The sequence below is a fragment of the Chrysochloris asiatica genome, unplaced genomic scaffold (assembly GCF_000296735.1).
Source record: "Chrysochloris asiatica unplaced genomic scaffold, ChrAsi1.0 scaffold00351, whole genome shotgun sequence".
NCBI lineage: Eukaryota > Metazoa > Chordata > Mammalia > Afrosoricida > Chrysochloridae > Chrysochloris > Chrysochloris asiatica.
Window position 1 is genome coordinate 2,206,165 of NW_006408869.1, and position 16,480 is coordinate 2,222,644.

The 16,480-nt window shown below is 36.5% G+C and overlaps 1 pseudogene; it reads left to right on the forward strand.

Moving 5' to 3' along the window:
* The first annotated feature begins 287 nt into the window (after positions 1-287).
* Positions 288-740, forward strand: LOC102826863 (annotated as a pseudogene).
* The last annotated feature ends 15,740 nt before the right edge of the window (positions 741-16,480 follow it).

Genomic DNA, 16,480 nt, shown 5'->3' on the forward strand with positions numbered 1-16,480 from the left:
GTAGAATGTACTTTCAATTCATTCTACAATGCCATAATTCAAAAGCATCAATTCTTCTCCAGATATCCTTATTCATTGTCCAGCTTCCACATGCATATGAGGTGATTGAAAATATCATGGTTGTGTCAGAAGCAATTTAGCCTTCAAAGTGATTTGTTTTTAACACTTTAAAAAACCTTTTGCAGCAGATTTGCCTAATATAAGAAATCCTTTGGAGTATTGTTGCAGTCACTCTCCTCCCACTTCCCCAGTACAGAAGCACCCTGTGCAGTAACCTGTGATTCAAGATGATCAAAGAAGAAACACTTCCCAAAAAGTTTTGACAGAGTGAAACAGACTTCAAAGTTATGGCACTAGATGAGCTGATCATTAGATGGAAGCTGTATGAAGCATATGTACAAGCTTTGGAGGACAAGTACGTAGATCTTAACTTTAATGATGTTAATGGCTTAAGAGAATCTTAAGAAAAACTAAAGCAAGAACAGCAAGAGTCTGCACGGAGGGAAAAATTCTTGTAATGAGACTACCAACCAAGGAACAAGAGACGTAAGTGTACTACTCAAACCCAGTACCTCAAGCAAGTTCAGCAGCCTACCGTTGCTCAATGGAGATCCACCACGGTAAACCCAGCGATCAATTTGTTTATCCTAAAAATGAAAGGTGAACTGGAAAGGACGAAAGACAAACTGGATCAAGTCCAAAATGAACTGAATGCCTGGAAGTTCACACCTGACAGGTAAACATATCCTGCTCCCCAATCAAGACTTCTCTGACAGTCCCACTACAAGAAAGCTGTGGTGGGACAGCTGAGTACTTGTTTCCACACCAAGAAACAGACTTTCTGAGCCAAAAAAGCCACATTCTTATACTGTCCAGCTTGGAATGGTTAATGTAAAACTTAACAGAGGAACCTTGTGTTTCAGCTTTTTTCTCTTCCCCTCCCATTGCTTTAGAGGTCTAATGGCATCAAACTATTTCCAAGAAGTGTGTACTTCTGGGAAACAAACAAACAAACGACTCTTCTAGGAATTTTGGACACTTGAAAAATGTTTCTGGTTGAAAAAAATAAAGGGAGAAACAGAAATCTTGAGTCTGTGGTGCACTGTCTTCAAACAGTTTGGAGGAATGAAAGCCTACAGATTTTAAATCATGAATTGAACATGTAAAATTCTAGTAAACTATAAAATGAAATGTGCATCACTCTTACTCTTGAGCATAGTGACTTGGAGACACTGTATGTTAGTTTTGCCAAAAAAGACTGTGGACTTGATGATTTGTTGTTGATTTGTTTGACTAACTTCTTGGTCAAAACTTGAATGAGGTGTTTTGCCTTTAAAGAGTTTCTTTGTTAAGAACCAACTTTTAATAGTCATGAAAGAAGCAACTGAATGATGTCAGTACAAGTAGTTCATTCACTTAAATATTTCATTTGGACTCTGTTACTTGATTGATCCTTAACTCCATGGTTTTAATCAATGGTATGTTCTTCGACTAGTTGTTAATGTAGTAGACAATCTTACTGAGGACTGTATAAACATGGAGGTGTGGTTTTCAAATCCAGGTTTGAACTGTTCAAAGCATTTTACAAACATTCATTGCATGACTAGGTTGTATATAGGTATTAGCTATGATGAGACGCCAGCATTATTTTTTCTCAATAGTGAAATTTGTTGAAAGAGCAGTGTGGCGGTGGTAATGGGGGTCTTTATTTGTATTGGTATTTGGGACTTTTTTTGAATTGCAATCATGATATTAAATGTGACTTAAAATAAAAAGAAGTCCTTTGGTTTCCTATGAGCACTGATTATGGATCCCAGTACAATAAAATCCTTGACAACTCAATATTTTCTTCATTTATTATAATGTTGTATATTGGTCCAGTTGTAAGGATATTTATTTTCTTTACATTAAGTTGTAATCCATACTTCAGGCAGCAGACTTTGATCTTCATCAGTAAATGCTTTAAACCCTCTTCATAAAAATGAAGCAAGTTTGCATCATATAAATTAAGAAACTAAATTGGTATAATATTGCAGGTTGTTAATAAGCTTTCTTCAAATCCTGATGCTACTTTGTCTTAATATAGCTCACCTTCTCAGATTACTTGCTTGGCATGCTGAATGAATAAGTATGATGAAAAGATGCAATCCTGATATCCACTACACATTTTGAAAAATATGATGTTATGTCCTCTTACTGAGGACACAGAATTATATGCCAATACTTGCATCCTCAGTGCATGGGGGTCCCAAACACACTGGCCTAGAGACTGATATGTGATATGCAACTTAGGAAGCTACCACTGAAGACGCCTTAGGTAAGTAGTCAGCCTGCCTTCCCTTCCTCCAGCACTACCCTCCTATGAGGTTTTCTTCTCTGCAGGTAAGGTCAGCAGCCCATAATTATCCTGCTGAGGTCAAAAGGGGCCTAGGATGCCTAAGTCAGGACTGAGGGCCCAGAGACAAATATTTATCCCTCAGTGCAGCACAGATCACCCTGAGAAAAATGTAGACACTGGGCACACAAAATCATAGGAATTGAGAGATCAAAGTGAGGAATTCAGGCCTGGGTCTCCATTATTACAGATGAGATATCTTCTAATTCACTTGCAGCAGGTAGGAAGAACAGAGGCTCTAACTTCAAGAAAAAAGTGGCATCCTGGCACTCAGACACCTGAGTGTCCAAGTCCTCATTTGTATAGATGGATAGATGTTGCCTAAATAAACATTACTTGATGCATTCTGGTATTATTATAGACACCACAACAGACAGGTAACAATGTTGCTCTTATCAAGTGCTGCTGAGTTGATTCTGACTTATAGCAACCCTGGGTAGGGTTTCCGAGGAACAGCTGGTAAGCATGAACCACCAAGCTTGTGGTTCAAACTAACCTTGCAATCCAGTGCATTAACCCACAGCACCACAACAGGCCTCCAATAGAAAACAATAGAAAGCTTAATAATGATTTTTTACAAAAAAGAAATAGAAGTATCACACTTTCTATATTTTATGGTATTAAGTCCAGAGAGCAATTTTTAAGAAAACTTTTTTTTTTTTTTTTTTGTAAATTGAGTGAAGGGTTACAGACAAGATTATCCATTTTACATTCAACCAATAACACACTTTGTTTCATCTTAATGACTGCAATCCCCTCCATGAAACAACAGAATATAAGGTTGGTTTTTTCCCTGTGGCTCATATATCCCTTCAAACCATCTTCCCATCCCTTCTCATCTTTGTCCTTAGGTACATGCTGTCCCTTTTATTTTGAATGATTGATCATTCCATCATTCATAACAATCATATCTTACTAGTATTGTTGTGCCTCCTATATATCTGTCTACTTGGAATGTAGAAAGAGAGAAATAGATGCAAAAATCAAGACACGGCTGCTAATATTATTATAATTTATTAGTTTTGGTCATTGTTGTTGTTAAGTGCTGTCAAGTTGATTCTGACCCATAGAGATTTTGTATAACATTTCTTAGGAATAGCTGGTAAGTTTGAACTGGAAACCTTGTGGTTCAAACTGTCCTTGCAGTCCAGTGCCACTCCATAAAATCAGGTTCATTCCTACAGTTTGATTCTAAAGTAAGCAATATTTGCATAATCACAGTATTGTAACTATTGACATAGTGTTTTCAGTACAAATATGCAACTCTTCCCCACTTATATCTCAGTTTGTCAAACTGGTAGCTTGTATGTTGCTATGATAGACTAGGAAAAAGGAACCAGTGATCCACTTGGGTTAATGTGCTGGACTACAAAATCAGTCTGAACCACAAGGTCAGTGGTTCAAGCTCATCGACCTCTTCTTGTAAACCCTATACAAAGTCACTATGAGCTGGAACTGACTCGATGGCACTTAACAGCAACAACAACAACAACAACAACAACAAAACATTAATAGTAGCTGAACATGTCTAACATAGTGGCGGAAGAAGAACGTGTCAGATTGGAAGGCATTCAAACTACAAAGAAGGAAGATGTGACTCTTCAAAGTAGAGTAGAGATTAAATGAACTGCATAAAGAAAAGCTCTCAAGGTCTTCATTTGCTATAGGACACAACTCAAACTGAGAAGAAACTATTGCAATCATCTATTAATAATCAGAATGTGGAATGTGTAATACGAATTATTATCAAAACCAAAATGTAACACATAAAAATCAATATCAAAGGCATTGGTGAAGAGTCTTGGTGTGGCACTGTAGGATTAATGCACTGGAATATAAGGTTGGTTTTAACTGCAAGGTTGGTGATACAAAGTCAGCATCCACTCCTCAGAAACTCTATACAGGCTTGCTATAACTTGGAGCTGACTTGGTGGCACATAACAACAGCAACAGGCATTGTTGTTGTTGCTGTTAAGTAACATTGAGTCCATTCTGAATCATAGCAACCCTGCATAGAGTTTCCAAGGAGCAGCTGGTGAGCTTGAACCACCCACCTTGCTGTTCAAATCGACCTTGTATTCTGATGCATTAACTCACAGTGCCACACTAGGACTTCACAACAGGCATTAGTGAGGTGAAATTTACAATTACTAGCTCATTTGAATTAAAAAAATAATTGATTTACAATGCTGGGAAAGACAAATTTGAAAGGAATGGCATAGCATTTGTCCTCAAAGGAAACATTACAGTACAGTGTCTGTCTATGTTTATATGTCTAAATGGAAGACCAGTTAATACAATTAATATTCTAATTCATACATTAATGACCAAAGACAAAGCTGAAGAAAGTGAGGAATTCTACCAACTTCTTCAGTATGAAATTCATCAAACATACACTCCAGATACATTGATAATTATTGGTGATTAAATTATGAAAGTTGGAAATAAAGAAAAGTGATCACTAGTGGGAAAATATGGCTTGCTGATAGAAATGATGCAGGAGATCTCATGAGAAAATTTTGCAGGACAAACTACTGATTCATGTATGTGTATTCCAATCGTATTTACATCTTATTTTTAGATTATTGCTGTCTTTGTATACTTGTTTGTCTCAGGTGAAAATAAGCTTTGCTTTAATTTAGCAACTGCTTATATGATAGTGGAAGTTTGGTTAGGCACTGTAAAATAAGCACTTGAACAGAGCTGGTTTGAATCACAGGGTCAGTAGTTGAAACTCACCTTAGAAAAACTATGCAGGGTCACAACAACGTATGATAGTGACCCCCAAGTCTGTTCATTTAACTCAAATGCACATACAGAGTTTCATGTTGGTCACGTCTACCTTGTAAATGCACAGGCATTTCAAAATCTTCATGTCCGATTTTAAATACCACAATTGCAATCAACAGTGGTCTAAGGGAATTAGTAATCATAGTTGACAGTTTTCTCATGCAAGAAATCATTTATTAAGTTCTGATTTTTCCATGGAAATATTCATTTTTTTCTACTATACATTCTAATATTTATTATGCTAGTATAAGCTTTTGTGGTTTTTGTGTGCATGTCTAGATATCTGTGTAGCATTGACTTTCCCCTACTCCATGTTTTTGGTGTTTAGGATAATGCGCTGGTCTGCAACTTCAGTTTGAACTGCATGATCACAGTTCAAACCAACCAGCCACTCCTCAGAAACCCTATACAGGGTCGTTATGGGTTGGAGCCAACTCAATGACACTTAAAAACAACAACATGTTTTAATAAGCACTTATCTGTAAGTCTGTTGTACTGTGGTGTCTTGCTAATTGCTCTGATTTTGGAAGCTGTATCCCCAGAATTTTAAACACCAGCAGGGTCATCCACAGTGTGTATACGTCAACTGAACTTCAAGACAAACACAAACAAGGAAGAAATACATCAGAATATTTATTCACCAAAAGCCTTATGAATTGCAGTGTAACACTATCAGCACCAGAATATTGAATATTTATACATAATAAAGTGCCAGAAGATGAGTCCCTTGTGTTGGAAGGCACACAAAATATGACTGAGGAAGAGCTGCCTCCTCAAATTAGTGTTAACAGTGATGATGCAAATAGAGGAAAGCCCCCGCGACCTCAATTTGCTGATAGGGCACAACTCAAAATGAAAAGAAACAGATTTAAACATCCATTAATAATGGAAACATGTTATGTACAAAGTCTGAATCTTGGAAAATTGGAAAATTGTCAAAAATTAAATGGAACACATAAACATTGATATCTTAGGCATTAATGAGCTGAAATGGAATTACACTGATCATTTTGAATCTAACAATCACATGGTTTACTATGTCAGGAATGACAAATTGAAGAGATATGGTATTGTATTCATTATAAAAAAAGAACATGTCAAGATCTGTCTTGAAGTACAACACAACATGTGATAGGATAATACCCAGATGCCTACAAGAAGACCAGTTAATACCACTACTATTCAAATTTATGCACCAACCATTAAGTCTAATGATGGTGAAATTGAAGAATTCTACCAACGTCTTCAGTCTGAAATTGATCAAACATACAATCAAGATGTATTAATAATTACTGGCTGTTGGAATGCAATTGTTGGAAACAAACAGAAAGTAAAACATTAGAAAACATGATCTTGGTGATGGAAACGATGCTGGAGATCACATGATAGAATTTTGCAAGACCAATGACTTGCTCATTGTAAATACCTTTTTTTAAACAACATTAAAAAAAATACTATACAAATGGACCTCACCAGATAGAATACACAGAAATTAAATTGGATGTATCTGTGGAAAGAAATGGTGGAAAAACTCTAAATCATTAGCCAAAATAAGTCATGTGCAGACTGTGGAACAGATCATCAACTGCTCATATGAAAGTTCAGGCTAAAGCTGAAGAAAATTAAAACAAGTGCACTAGAGACAAAATATGACCTTGAGCATTGTTGTTGTTGTTAAGTGCCGTCGAGTCGGTTTCGACCCATAGCGACCCTGAATAGGGTTTCCGAGGCTGTAAATCTTTACGGGAGCAGATCGCCTCATCTTTCTCCCGCGGAGCAGCTGGTAGTTTCGAACTGCTGACCTTCCGGTTCGCAGCCCGATTCGTAACCACTACGCTACCAGAACTCTCCCACCTGAATTAGGGGTCATCCCAAGAACAGATTTGGTACATTAGTCACTAAAGCCCAGAGACCAGAAGAGTTGTGGGATGACATCAAGAACATTATAGAGGAATAAAGTGAAAGGTCATTAAGAAAAGAAGAACGAAGGAAAATATCAAAATTGATGTCAGAAAAGACTCTGAAACTTGCTCTCCAGTGTAGAGATGCTAAAGCAAATAGAAGAAATGAAGAGGTAAAAGACCTGAACAGAAAGTTATGAAGGTCAGCTCAAGAAGGCAAAGTCAAATATTATAACAAAACGTGCAAAGAACTGGAGTTGGGAAACCCATAGGAGAGAACATGCTCAGTATTTCATAGCTGCAGGAACTAAAGAAACATTTCAAGCCTCAACTGACAATATTGAAGGATTCAAGGAACTCTTGCAGCGTAATGGTTATGAGTTGGGCTGCTAATCTCAAGGTCCAAACTACCAGCTGTTCCATGGCAAAAAGATGAGACTTTCTGCTCCTATAAAAATTTACAGCCTTGTAAACCCTATGCAGGGTCAATGTGAGTCAGAACCATCTACATGGTGCACATCCACCACAATCATGGGCAAAATATTAAATGATACAAAAATCATAAAAAGAAGACGGAATGAATACTCAGTCACTGTACCAAAAAGAAATGGTTGATTTTCAACCATTTGAAGAGGGAGCATATAATAAAGTGCCAATGATACTGAGAGACGAAGTCCAAGGTGCATTGAAGTAATTGGCAAAGAACAAGGCTCCAGAAATTGATGGAACATAAATTAGAATCTTTCAACAAACCGATGCTGCACTAGAGGCATTCATTCATCTATGCCAAGAAATTTGGAAGACAACTACCTGGCACACTGCCCGGAAGGCATCCATATTTGTGCCCATTTCAAAGAGAGGTGATCCAATGGAATGCAGACATTATCAGACAATATCATTAATATCATATGCAAATAAAATCTTGCTAAATACCAAACACAAAAATGGCTACAACCATACATGATTAGAGAAATTCCAGAGGTTCAAGCTGGATTCAGAATAGAATATGAAATGAGGGATGTCATTGTTAACGTTGCATGGATCTTGGCTGAAAGCAGAGTATATCAGAAGGATGTTTACCTGTGCTTGATTGACTACACAAAGGCTTTCGACTGTGTTCATCATGACAAGTTATGGACAATCTTGTGAAGAATTACTATTCTGGAACACTTAATTGTGCTCTTGAGGAACCTGTGCATAGACTAAGAGGCAGCTGTTCAAATAGAATAAGGGAACACTGAATGGTTTAAAATAAGGAAAGGCATATGCCAAGCTGTATTTGTTCACCATATTTACCTAATCTGTATGATAAGCAAATAATCCAAGAAACTGGATTATATAAAGAAAAACATGGCATCATTAAAAACCTGCAATATTCAAATGATACAGTCTTGCTTGAAAATGAAGAGGACTTAAAATAATTATGAAGATCAAAGACCATAACCTTTGGTGTGTGTGGCATCTCAGTGTAAAGAAAACAAAAATTCTCACTACTGGACCAATAAACAACATCCATTATAAAAGAGAAAAGATTAATGTTTTCAAAGACTTCATTTTCTTGAATCAAACAACAACATTTATGGAAATAGCAGTCAAGAAATCAAATGATGTATTGCATAGGTAAATCAGTTGCACAAGGCCTCTTTAAAGTGTTGAAAAGCAAAGGTGTCAGTTTGAGAACTAAAGTGCACCTGATCCAACCCATGGTATTTTCGATAATCTCATAGTCATGTGAAAATTGGACAATGAATAAAGAAGATGGTAGAAAACTTAATATATTTACATTATGGTGTTGGAGGAGAATATTAGAAGTACCATGGACTGACTAAAGAACAAACAAATATGTGTTGGAAGAAGTACAGCCACAATGCTCCTTAGAAGCCAGGATGGACAAACAGACTTGTCTTTGATGCTTTGGACATATTGTTAGGAGGGACCAGTCCCTGGAAAAGGACATCATGCCTGTTAAAATGGAGAGTTGATGAGAAAAAGGGAGACCCTCCATGAGATGGATTGGCACAATGGCAACAGCATATAAAAGTTGGACTGTTAATGACAAAGACTGCAGATAAATTGATGTACTTGAGTTTTGGTGTTGAAGGAGAACCTTTAAAGTACTATGGACTGCTAAAAGAGCAAACCAATCTGTGTTGGAAGAAGTACAGCCGTAATGTTCCTTACAAATTAGGATGGCCAGACTTAGTCTCTCATACTTAAGACATATTATCAAGGGGAACCAGTTCCTGGAGAACAACATCATGCTTGATAAATTGGAGGGATTGACACTATGTCAACAGCAATGGGCTCAAACATAGCAATGATTCTATGATCCATGGCAGACCAAGCCTTGTTTTGTTCTGTTGTGATAGAGACTTCATAGAACCTAACAAGAGCAACAACTAGATTCTTAGGCCCTGAATCTGGGTCTTAATTAGCTCTTGTCTTGTGTCAACATCAAATCAATACTTGTCAAATTAATTAACTCATTAATAGTCACATTGATGATTAATTTATAAGTGGACATAACACACTTGCTGCAAGTCAAAAGAGATGTTTCAAATCTGTCATCACTGCTAAGCACTCAAAGAATTTGTTTTTATTATTCTTAAGTATATTGCAATAGAATAATTCCAAAAAAAGCCCTGAAAATGTTAACTGCTATATTTAATGTGGAAGAAGGTAAATACAAAACTCTTCTCTTCTCCTTCCATGCTGCTCTTGTCCTAGGAAAACTGTTTCTTTAAGCAGGTGCCTCCAGGTGTCTGCCTGCAGGAAATCATATAAAATTGGAGTACCCCAGGGTAGTTTCCATGGAAGCAAAAATTAACCCCCAGGAATCTCATCTGGTTTAAAAACCATCAGGAACACATCTGGTATAGCATTAATCAGAGACAACAATTGAGGCAAATTCCTATTACAAAAGAAGAGTAGAAAAAAACAGACCCTTTTATAGTCATTTTCTGTACTCCTGTAAATCTTTCTATGAAGTAATGTATGCTTTGTATGAATATTCAGGGTAAATAGACACAATTTAATTCACTCTTTTCCAAACTCATGAATTATCTTAATTTATTCTATTATGTAAAGATGTGGCACTGTAAGATCAGCACTGGACTGTGAACCACAAGGTCAGCATTTCGAACCCACCAGAAGCTCCTTGGGAACCATATACGGGGTTGCTACGACATTAAGTATTAAGTACCTAATATTAACAATATTAGGTATTTAAAATTGATAAATGCTGTCTGTAAATATTTAATCCTTGCTTTTGCTTATCTTTTTCTTCTTTTGTTAACGTCACACGGTTGCTATGGGTCAGAATTGACTCGATGGCACTTAACAACAACAAAAGGCCTTTAGTCTTCCATTTTAGGAAAGATTTCAATACCTCAAAAACTGTAAAATGATTTTATGCTCAGAATGAATAAAAATATTGTTGATTATTAACTCTGATCTTAGTAACAATTATTTAATAATGTTTCAGGCAATATTGTGTCTTAGAAATTCTAATCTATAACTCTCCTCATGACTGTCATGTTGTATGTGGTTACTTGTATGTTTCTGGGATACTAGAAACAATGCCATCAGTATTTCAAATACCAGCAAGCTCTCCCATGGACAGGTTTCAGTGGAGCTTCCAGACTAAGAACTGACTAGGAAGAAATAATAGGCAGTCATCTACTGAGGGATTAACCCTTGAAAAATTTATGAATAGCAGTGAAATACTGTATCACCTAGTGCTGGTAGGTGAGGCCCTCAGGCTGAAGGCAATCATATCACAACTGTGGAAAAGCTGCAACCTCAAAATATAGTTGACCTTAATGTTATAGCAAAGGTTTTGGAACCTTCATTTGTTGACTGGAACATGTCTCAAAATGAGAAGAAACAGTTGCAAACAATAACTAACAATCAGAATGTCAAATATATATACAAAGTATGACTCTAGGAACACTGGAAGTGATAAAAATTGATAAGGAAGACATAAAGATCATTACCTTAGGTATTAGTGAGCTAAAAAATTTTAATGACACAATTATACAGCTTACTATGCTGGGAATGACAAATTGAAGAAGAATGGAACCCCACTCATCATAGGAGCATTTAATGATCTATTTTGAAATACAATGTTGTCAGTCATAGGGTGTTGTTGTTGTTAAGTGCCGTTGAGTCGGTTCCAACCCATAGCGACCCTGCACAGGATTTCCGAGGCTGTAAATCTTTACGGGAGCAGGACGCCTTGTCTTTCTCCCACGGAGCGGCTAGTAGTTTCGAACTGCTGGCCTTAAGGTTCGCAGCCCGATTTGTAACCACTACGCTACCAGAGCACCTAGGGTAGTATTTATATATTCATAAATACTCCTAGGGTAGTAGTTTTATATTCATCTGTCAGTTTGCTATACAATGGTGACTTGCATGTTGCTGTGATTATGGAAGCTATGATCCTGGTATTGTAAATACCAACAGGGTCACACAAGCAGAGAGATTTCATATGAGCTTTCCAGACTAAGACAGACTAGGAAGAATGAGAGACAGATTACTTCTGAATATTTAGTCACTTGAAAACCTTATGAATAGCAGTGGAACACTGTCAGCACAAAGATATTGAATATTGCAGCAAGATAAAGAGCACCAGAATACTATCATATATAGTGCCAGCAAATGAGCCCTGCAGGTTGGAAGGCACTCAAAATATGATTGTGAAAGAGCTGCCTCCTCAAAGTAGACTTGATCATGATGACGTGAATGAAGTAAAGCTTTCAGAACTTTCATTTGCTCATGAGGCATAGCCCAAAATGAGGCATTTCAAGATCCATCTTGGAAGTACATGGGTGTCTTTGATACTATAATATCCATATGCCTATAAGGAAGACCAGTTAGTACAAATATTATTCAACTTTAGGCAATATCCACTAACGCTTGTTGTGATTAAGTGCCGTTGAGTCAGTCCCAACCCATAGTGACCCTGTATAGGGTTTCCTAGGAGCAGCTGGTGAGCATGAACCACCGACCTTGCAGTTCAAACTGACTTTACATTCTAACCCATTAACCCACAGTGCCACACCAGGACTCCATAACCACTAAAGCTAGTGATGATGAAATTAAAGAATTCTACCAACTTCTTCAGTCTGAAATTGATCAAACATGCCATTAAGATGTATTGAAAATTACTGATGATTGGAATAAAAGTTTGGAAACAAAGAGGAAGGATCAGTTACTGGAAAATATAATCTTCATGATTGAAATGATGTTGGGCATTGTAAGATAGAATTTTGTATGACCAATGACTTGTTCATTGCAAGTACTTGTTTTAAACAACATAAAAGATGTCCATACACATGGACCACACCAGATGGAATACACAGAAATCAAATTACCTACATATGTGGTGAGTGATGGTGGTAAAACAACATATCAGTTAAAAACAAGGCCGGGGCAGACTGTGGAACAGACCATCAATTACTCATATGCAAGTTTAGGCTGAAACCGAAGAACATTAAAACAAGTCCACAAGAGCCAAAATAATAACTTGAACATATCTCACCTATTTTGGAGATCATCTCAAGCACAGATTTGGTGCATTAGATATTAATGACCTAGGATCAGAAGATTTGTGGGATAACAGCAAAAACATCATATAGGAAGAGAGCAAAATGTCATTAAGAAGACAAGGAAGAAGAAAAAGACCAATATAGATGTCAAAAGAGACTGAGAAATTTGTTCTCCCATGTATAGATGCTAAAGCAAATGGAAGAAATGAGGAAATAAGAGAGCTGAATAGAAAATTTCAAAGGGCAGCTCAAGAAGACAAAGTCCAAGATTATAATGAAATGTGCAAATATCTGTAATTAGAAAACCAAAAGAGAAGAACACACAATATTTTGCAAGCTGAGGGAACTGAAGAAAAAAATCAAGCCTCGCCTTGTGATATTGAAGGAGTCTATGGGCAAAATATTGAATCATACAGAAAGCATCAAAAGATAGAATGAATACACAAAGTCACTATACCAAAAATAAAAGGTTAATGTCAACCATTTCAAGAGGTAGCATATGATCAAGAGCCTACGATCCTAAAGGAAGAAGTCTAAGTTATACTGAAGGCAATGGCAAAGAATAATATTCTGGGAATTGGTGGAAAACAAATGGAAATCTTTCAACAAACTGATACAGCACTGGAGGTATTCATCTATGTCAAGAAATTTGTTAAGTCAGCTACCTGGCTAACTTTTTGGATGATATCCATATTTGTGTCCATTCCAAAAAGAGGTGATACAGTGTAATGTATATATCATGATACAATATCATTAATATTGCATGCAAGTAAATTTTTGATAAAGATAATAACAAAAACGGGTGTAACAATAAATTGACAGTGAGCTGCCAGATGTTCAATCTGGATTCAGAGGAGGAAGTGGAATGAGGGATGTAATTGCTGATGTCAGATGGATCTTGGCTGAAAGCATAGAGCACTACAAATATGTTTACCTGTGCTTTATTGACTACACAAAGGCATTTGATTGTGTGGATCATGATAAGCTATAGACAACATTGTGGAAAATGAGTATTATGTAACACTTAATTATGCTCACGAGGAACCTGTACATAGAACAAGGGAACACTGAATGGTTTAAAATAAGGAAAGGTGTGTTCTTTCACCATGCTTTTTCAGTTTATATGCTGAACAAGTAATTGGAGAAGCTGGATTATATGAAGAAAAATATGGCGTCAAGATAGGAGGAAGTATCATTAACAATCTGAGATATACCGATGATTCAATATTGCTTGCTGAAAGCAAAGAGGACTTAAAATACTTAATAATTAAGAGGAAAAACCACAGACTTCAGTATGGGTTGCACCATAATATAAAGAAAACAAAAATCCTCACTACTGGATCAATAAATCAAATCAAGTTAACTTGAGAAAAATTCAAAGTTTGCTCTGATCAACCATCAGCATTAATGAAAGCAACAGTCATGAAATCAAATGACATCTTGAGTTAGACAAATCTGCTCCATAAGACCCCTTTACAGTGTTGTAGAGCAAAGATGTCTGTTTGAGGACTAAGGTGTATGTGACCCAAGGCATAGTATTTTCAATAACCTCATATGCATATGAAAGTTGGAAGGAAAATAAGGAAATCTGTAGAATAATTGATGGATTTGAGTTATGGTAATGGAGGAGACTATTAAAAGTACTATGGATAGTGTTGGAAGACATACAACCAAAATGTTCCTTGAAGCCAGGATGGCCAGACTACATCTATTTAACTTCAGACATGTTATTTGGAGAAACTAGTACCTGGAGAAGGACATCATGCTTGCCAAAGTGAAGGGGTGGCAAGGAAGAGGAAGACCTCCCAATGATATGAATTGGCACGGTAGTAGCAGCAATGAGCTCAAACATAGCTGTGATTGTGAGGTTGGCACAAGACTAAGTAGTATTTTATTCTCTTTTGCATAAGAACTCTATGGTCACTATGGACTAGAGGGTACCTAGCAACAACAACAAGAATGAATACTAGTTAATACAATCATTATACTAGTTTCCACACCAACCACCAAAGACAAAGAAATTAAAGAATTCTACTCAACTTCTTCAGTCTAAATTTGATTAAACACTCAGCATGTGTTGATAATTATTGGCAATGAGACTATGATAGTAGAAAACAAAGAGGAGGGATTCACATTTCAAAATATTTCCTTGGTGATCGAAATGACACAAAATGGCATGATAAAATTTCTCAAGACCAATGACTTATTCAATGCAAAGACCTTTTTTAAACAACATAAAATGTAAAAGTGTAATACACAGGAATCAAGTTGACTATATCTATGGGAAGGTAAGATGGAAAAGCTCAATTTCATCAGCCAAAACAAGGCCAGAGACAATCATGGAATGGACTATCATTTGCTCTTATGCAAGCTCAAACTGAAGCTGAAGAAAATTAAAAACAAACCCACAAGAGCAAAATATGACATTAAGTATATTATATCTAAATATAGAGACCATGTACAGGGTCACTATGAGTCAGAACGGAGTCGTGGTATGGCTAATTGGAAGCAAAAGAGGACTTAAAACACATACCACTGAAGATCAAAGACCACAGCCTTCAATATAGATTGCACCTCAGTGTAATGTATAAAGAAATCATCAAAACTGGAACAATATGTAACATCTGGATAAATGCAAAAAGATTGAAGTTGACATTTTCATGGATTCACAATCAACACTCATGGAAGCAGCAGTCAAGAAATCAAAGGACATTTTGCATTAGGCAAATCTGCTTCAAAAGACCTCTCTCAAGTGTTGAAGAAGAAAAATACTAACAGTTTGAGGACTAAGATTTGCTTGACCCACACAATGTTGAAATTTGGACAATACTGATGCCATATTCTTCTTTATAAAGTCCAGTTTCTAAGATTTACTAATCTATTCAGCTTACAAATTTAATAAATATGGTGAAAGAATACAACCTTGGTGCATAACTTTCCTGACTTTAAACCATTCAGTGACCCTTTGTTCTGTTTGAGCAACTGCCTCTTGGTCTATGTACAGGTTCCTTATAAGCCCAAGTAAGTGCTCTGGAATATTCATTCTTTACAATATCATTCATAGCTTGTCATGATGCACACACACAGTGAATCCACACAGTGGTCCTTGCATAGGAAATAAAGCACAAGTAAACACCTTTCTAGTATTTTCTTCTTTCAGCCAAGATCCTTCTGACATCAGCAATGATATTCTCCTTTCCATGCCCTCTTTTGAATCTGACTGGTCCCTTCCAATGTGCTATTAAAACAATTTTTTGAACTATCTTCAGCAACATTTTTCTTGGATGTGATATTAATGATATTTTGAGATGATTTTTGCATTTTGTTAGATCATCTCTTTTTGGAATGGGCATAAATATGGATCTCTTCCAGTTGGTTGCTCTGACAGCTATCTTCTAAATTTCTTGGCATAGATGAGTGAGCGCCTCTATGCTATATCAGTGTGCTGAAACATTTCAATTTGTATTCTGTCAATTCTTGGTGCCTGATTTTTGCAAATGCCTTCAGAGCAGCTTAGACTTCTTTCTTCCTTCAGCACCAGTAGTTTTTATCATCTGCTACCTCTTGAAATGTTTGAACATCACCTTTTTTTTTTTTTTTTTTTACAGTGACTCTGTGTCTATCTTCTTTTGATGCTTTAAGCATCATTCAATATTTTGTCACCGGTGTACTTCAGTATTACAATTTGAGGCTTGATTTTTTTTTTTCAGTTCTTTCTATTTGAGAACTACTGAGCATGTTCTTCCTTTTAGGTTTTCTAATTCCAGGTCTTTGCACATTTCAGTGTAATTCTTGACTGTATCTTTTCAATCCTCCCTTTGAAATATTCTTTTCAGGTTTTTTAC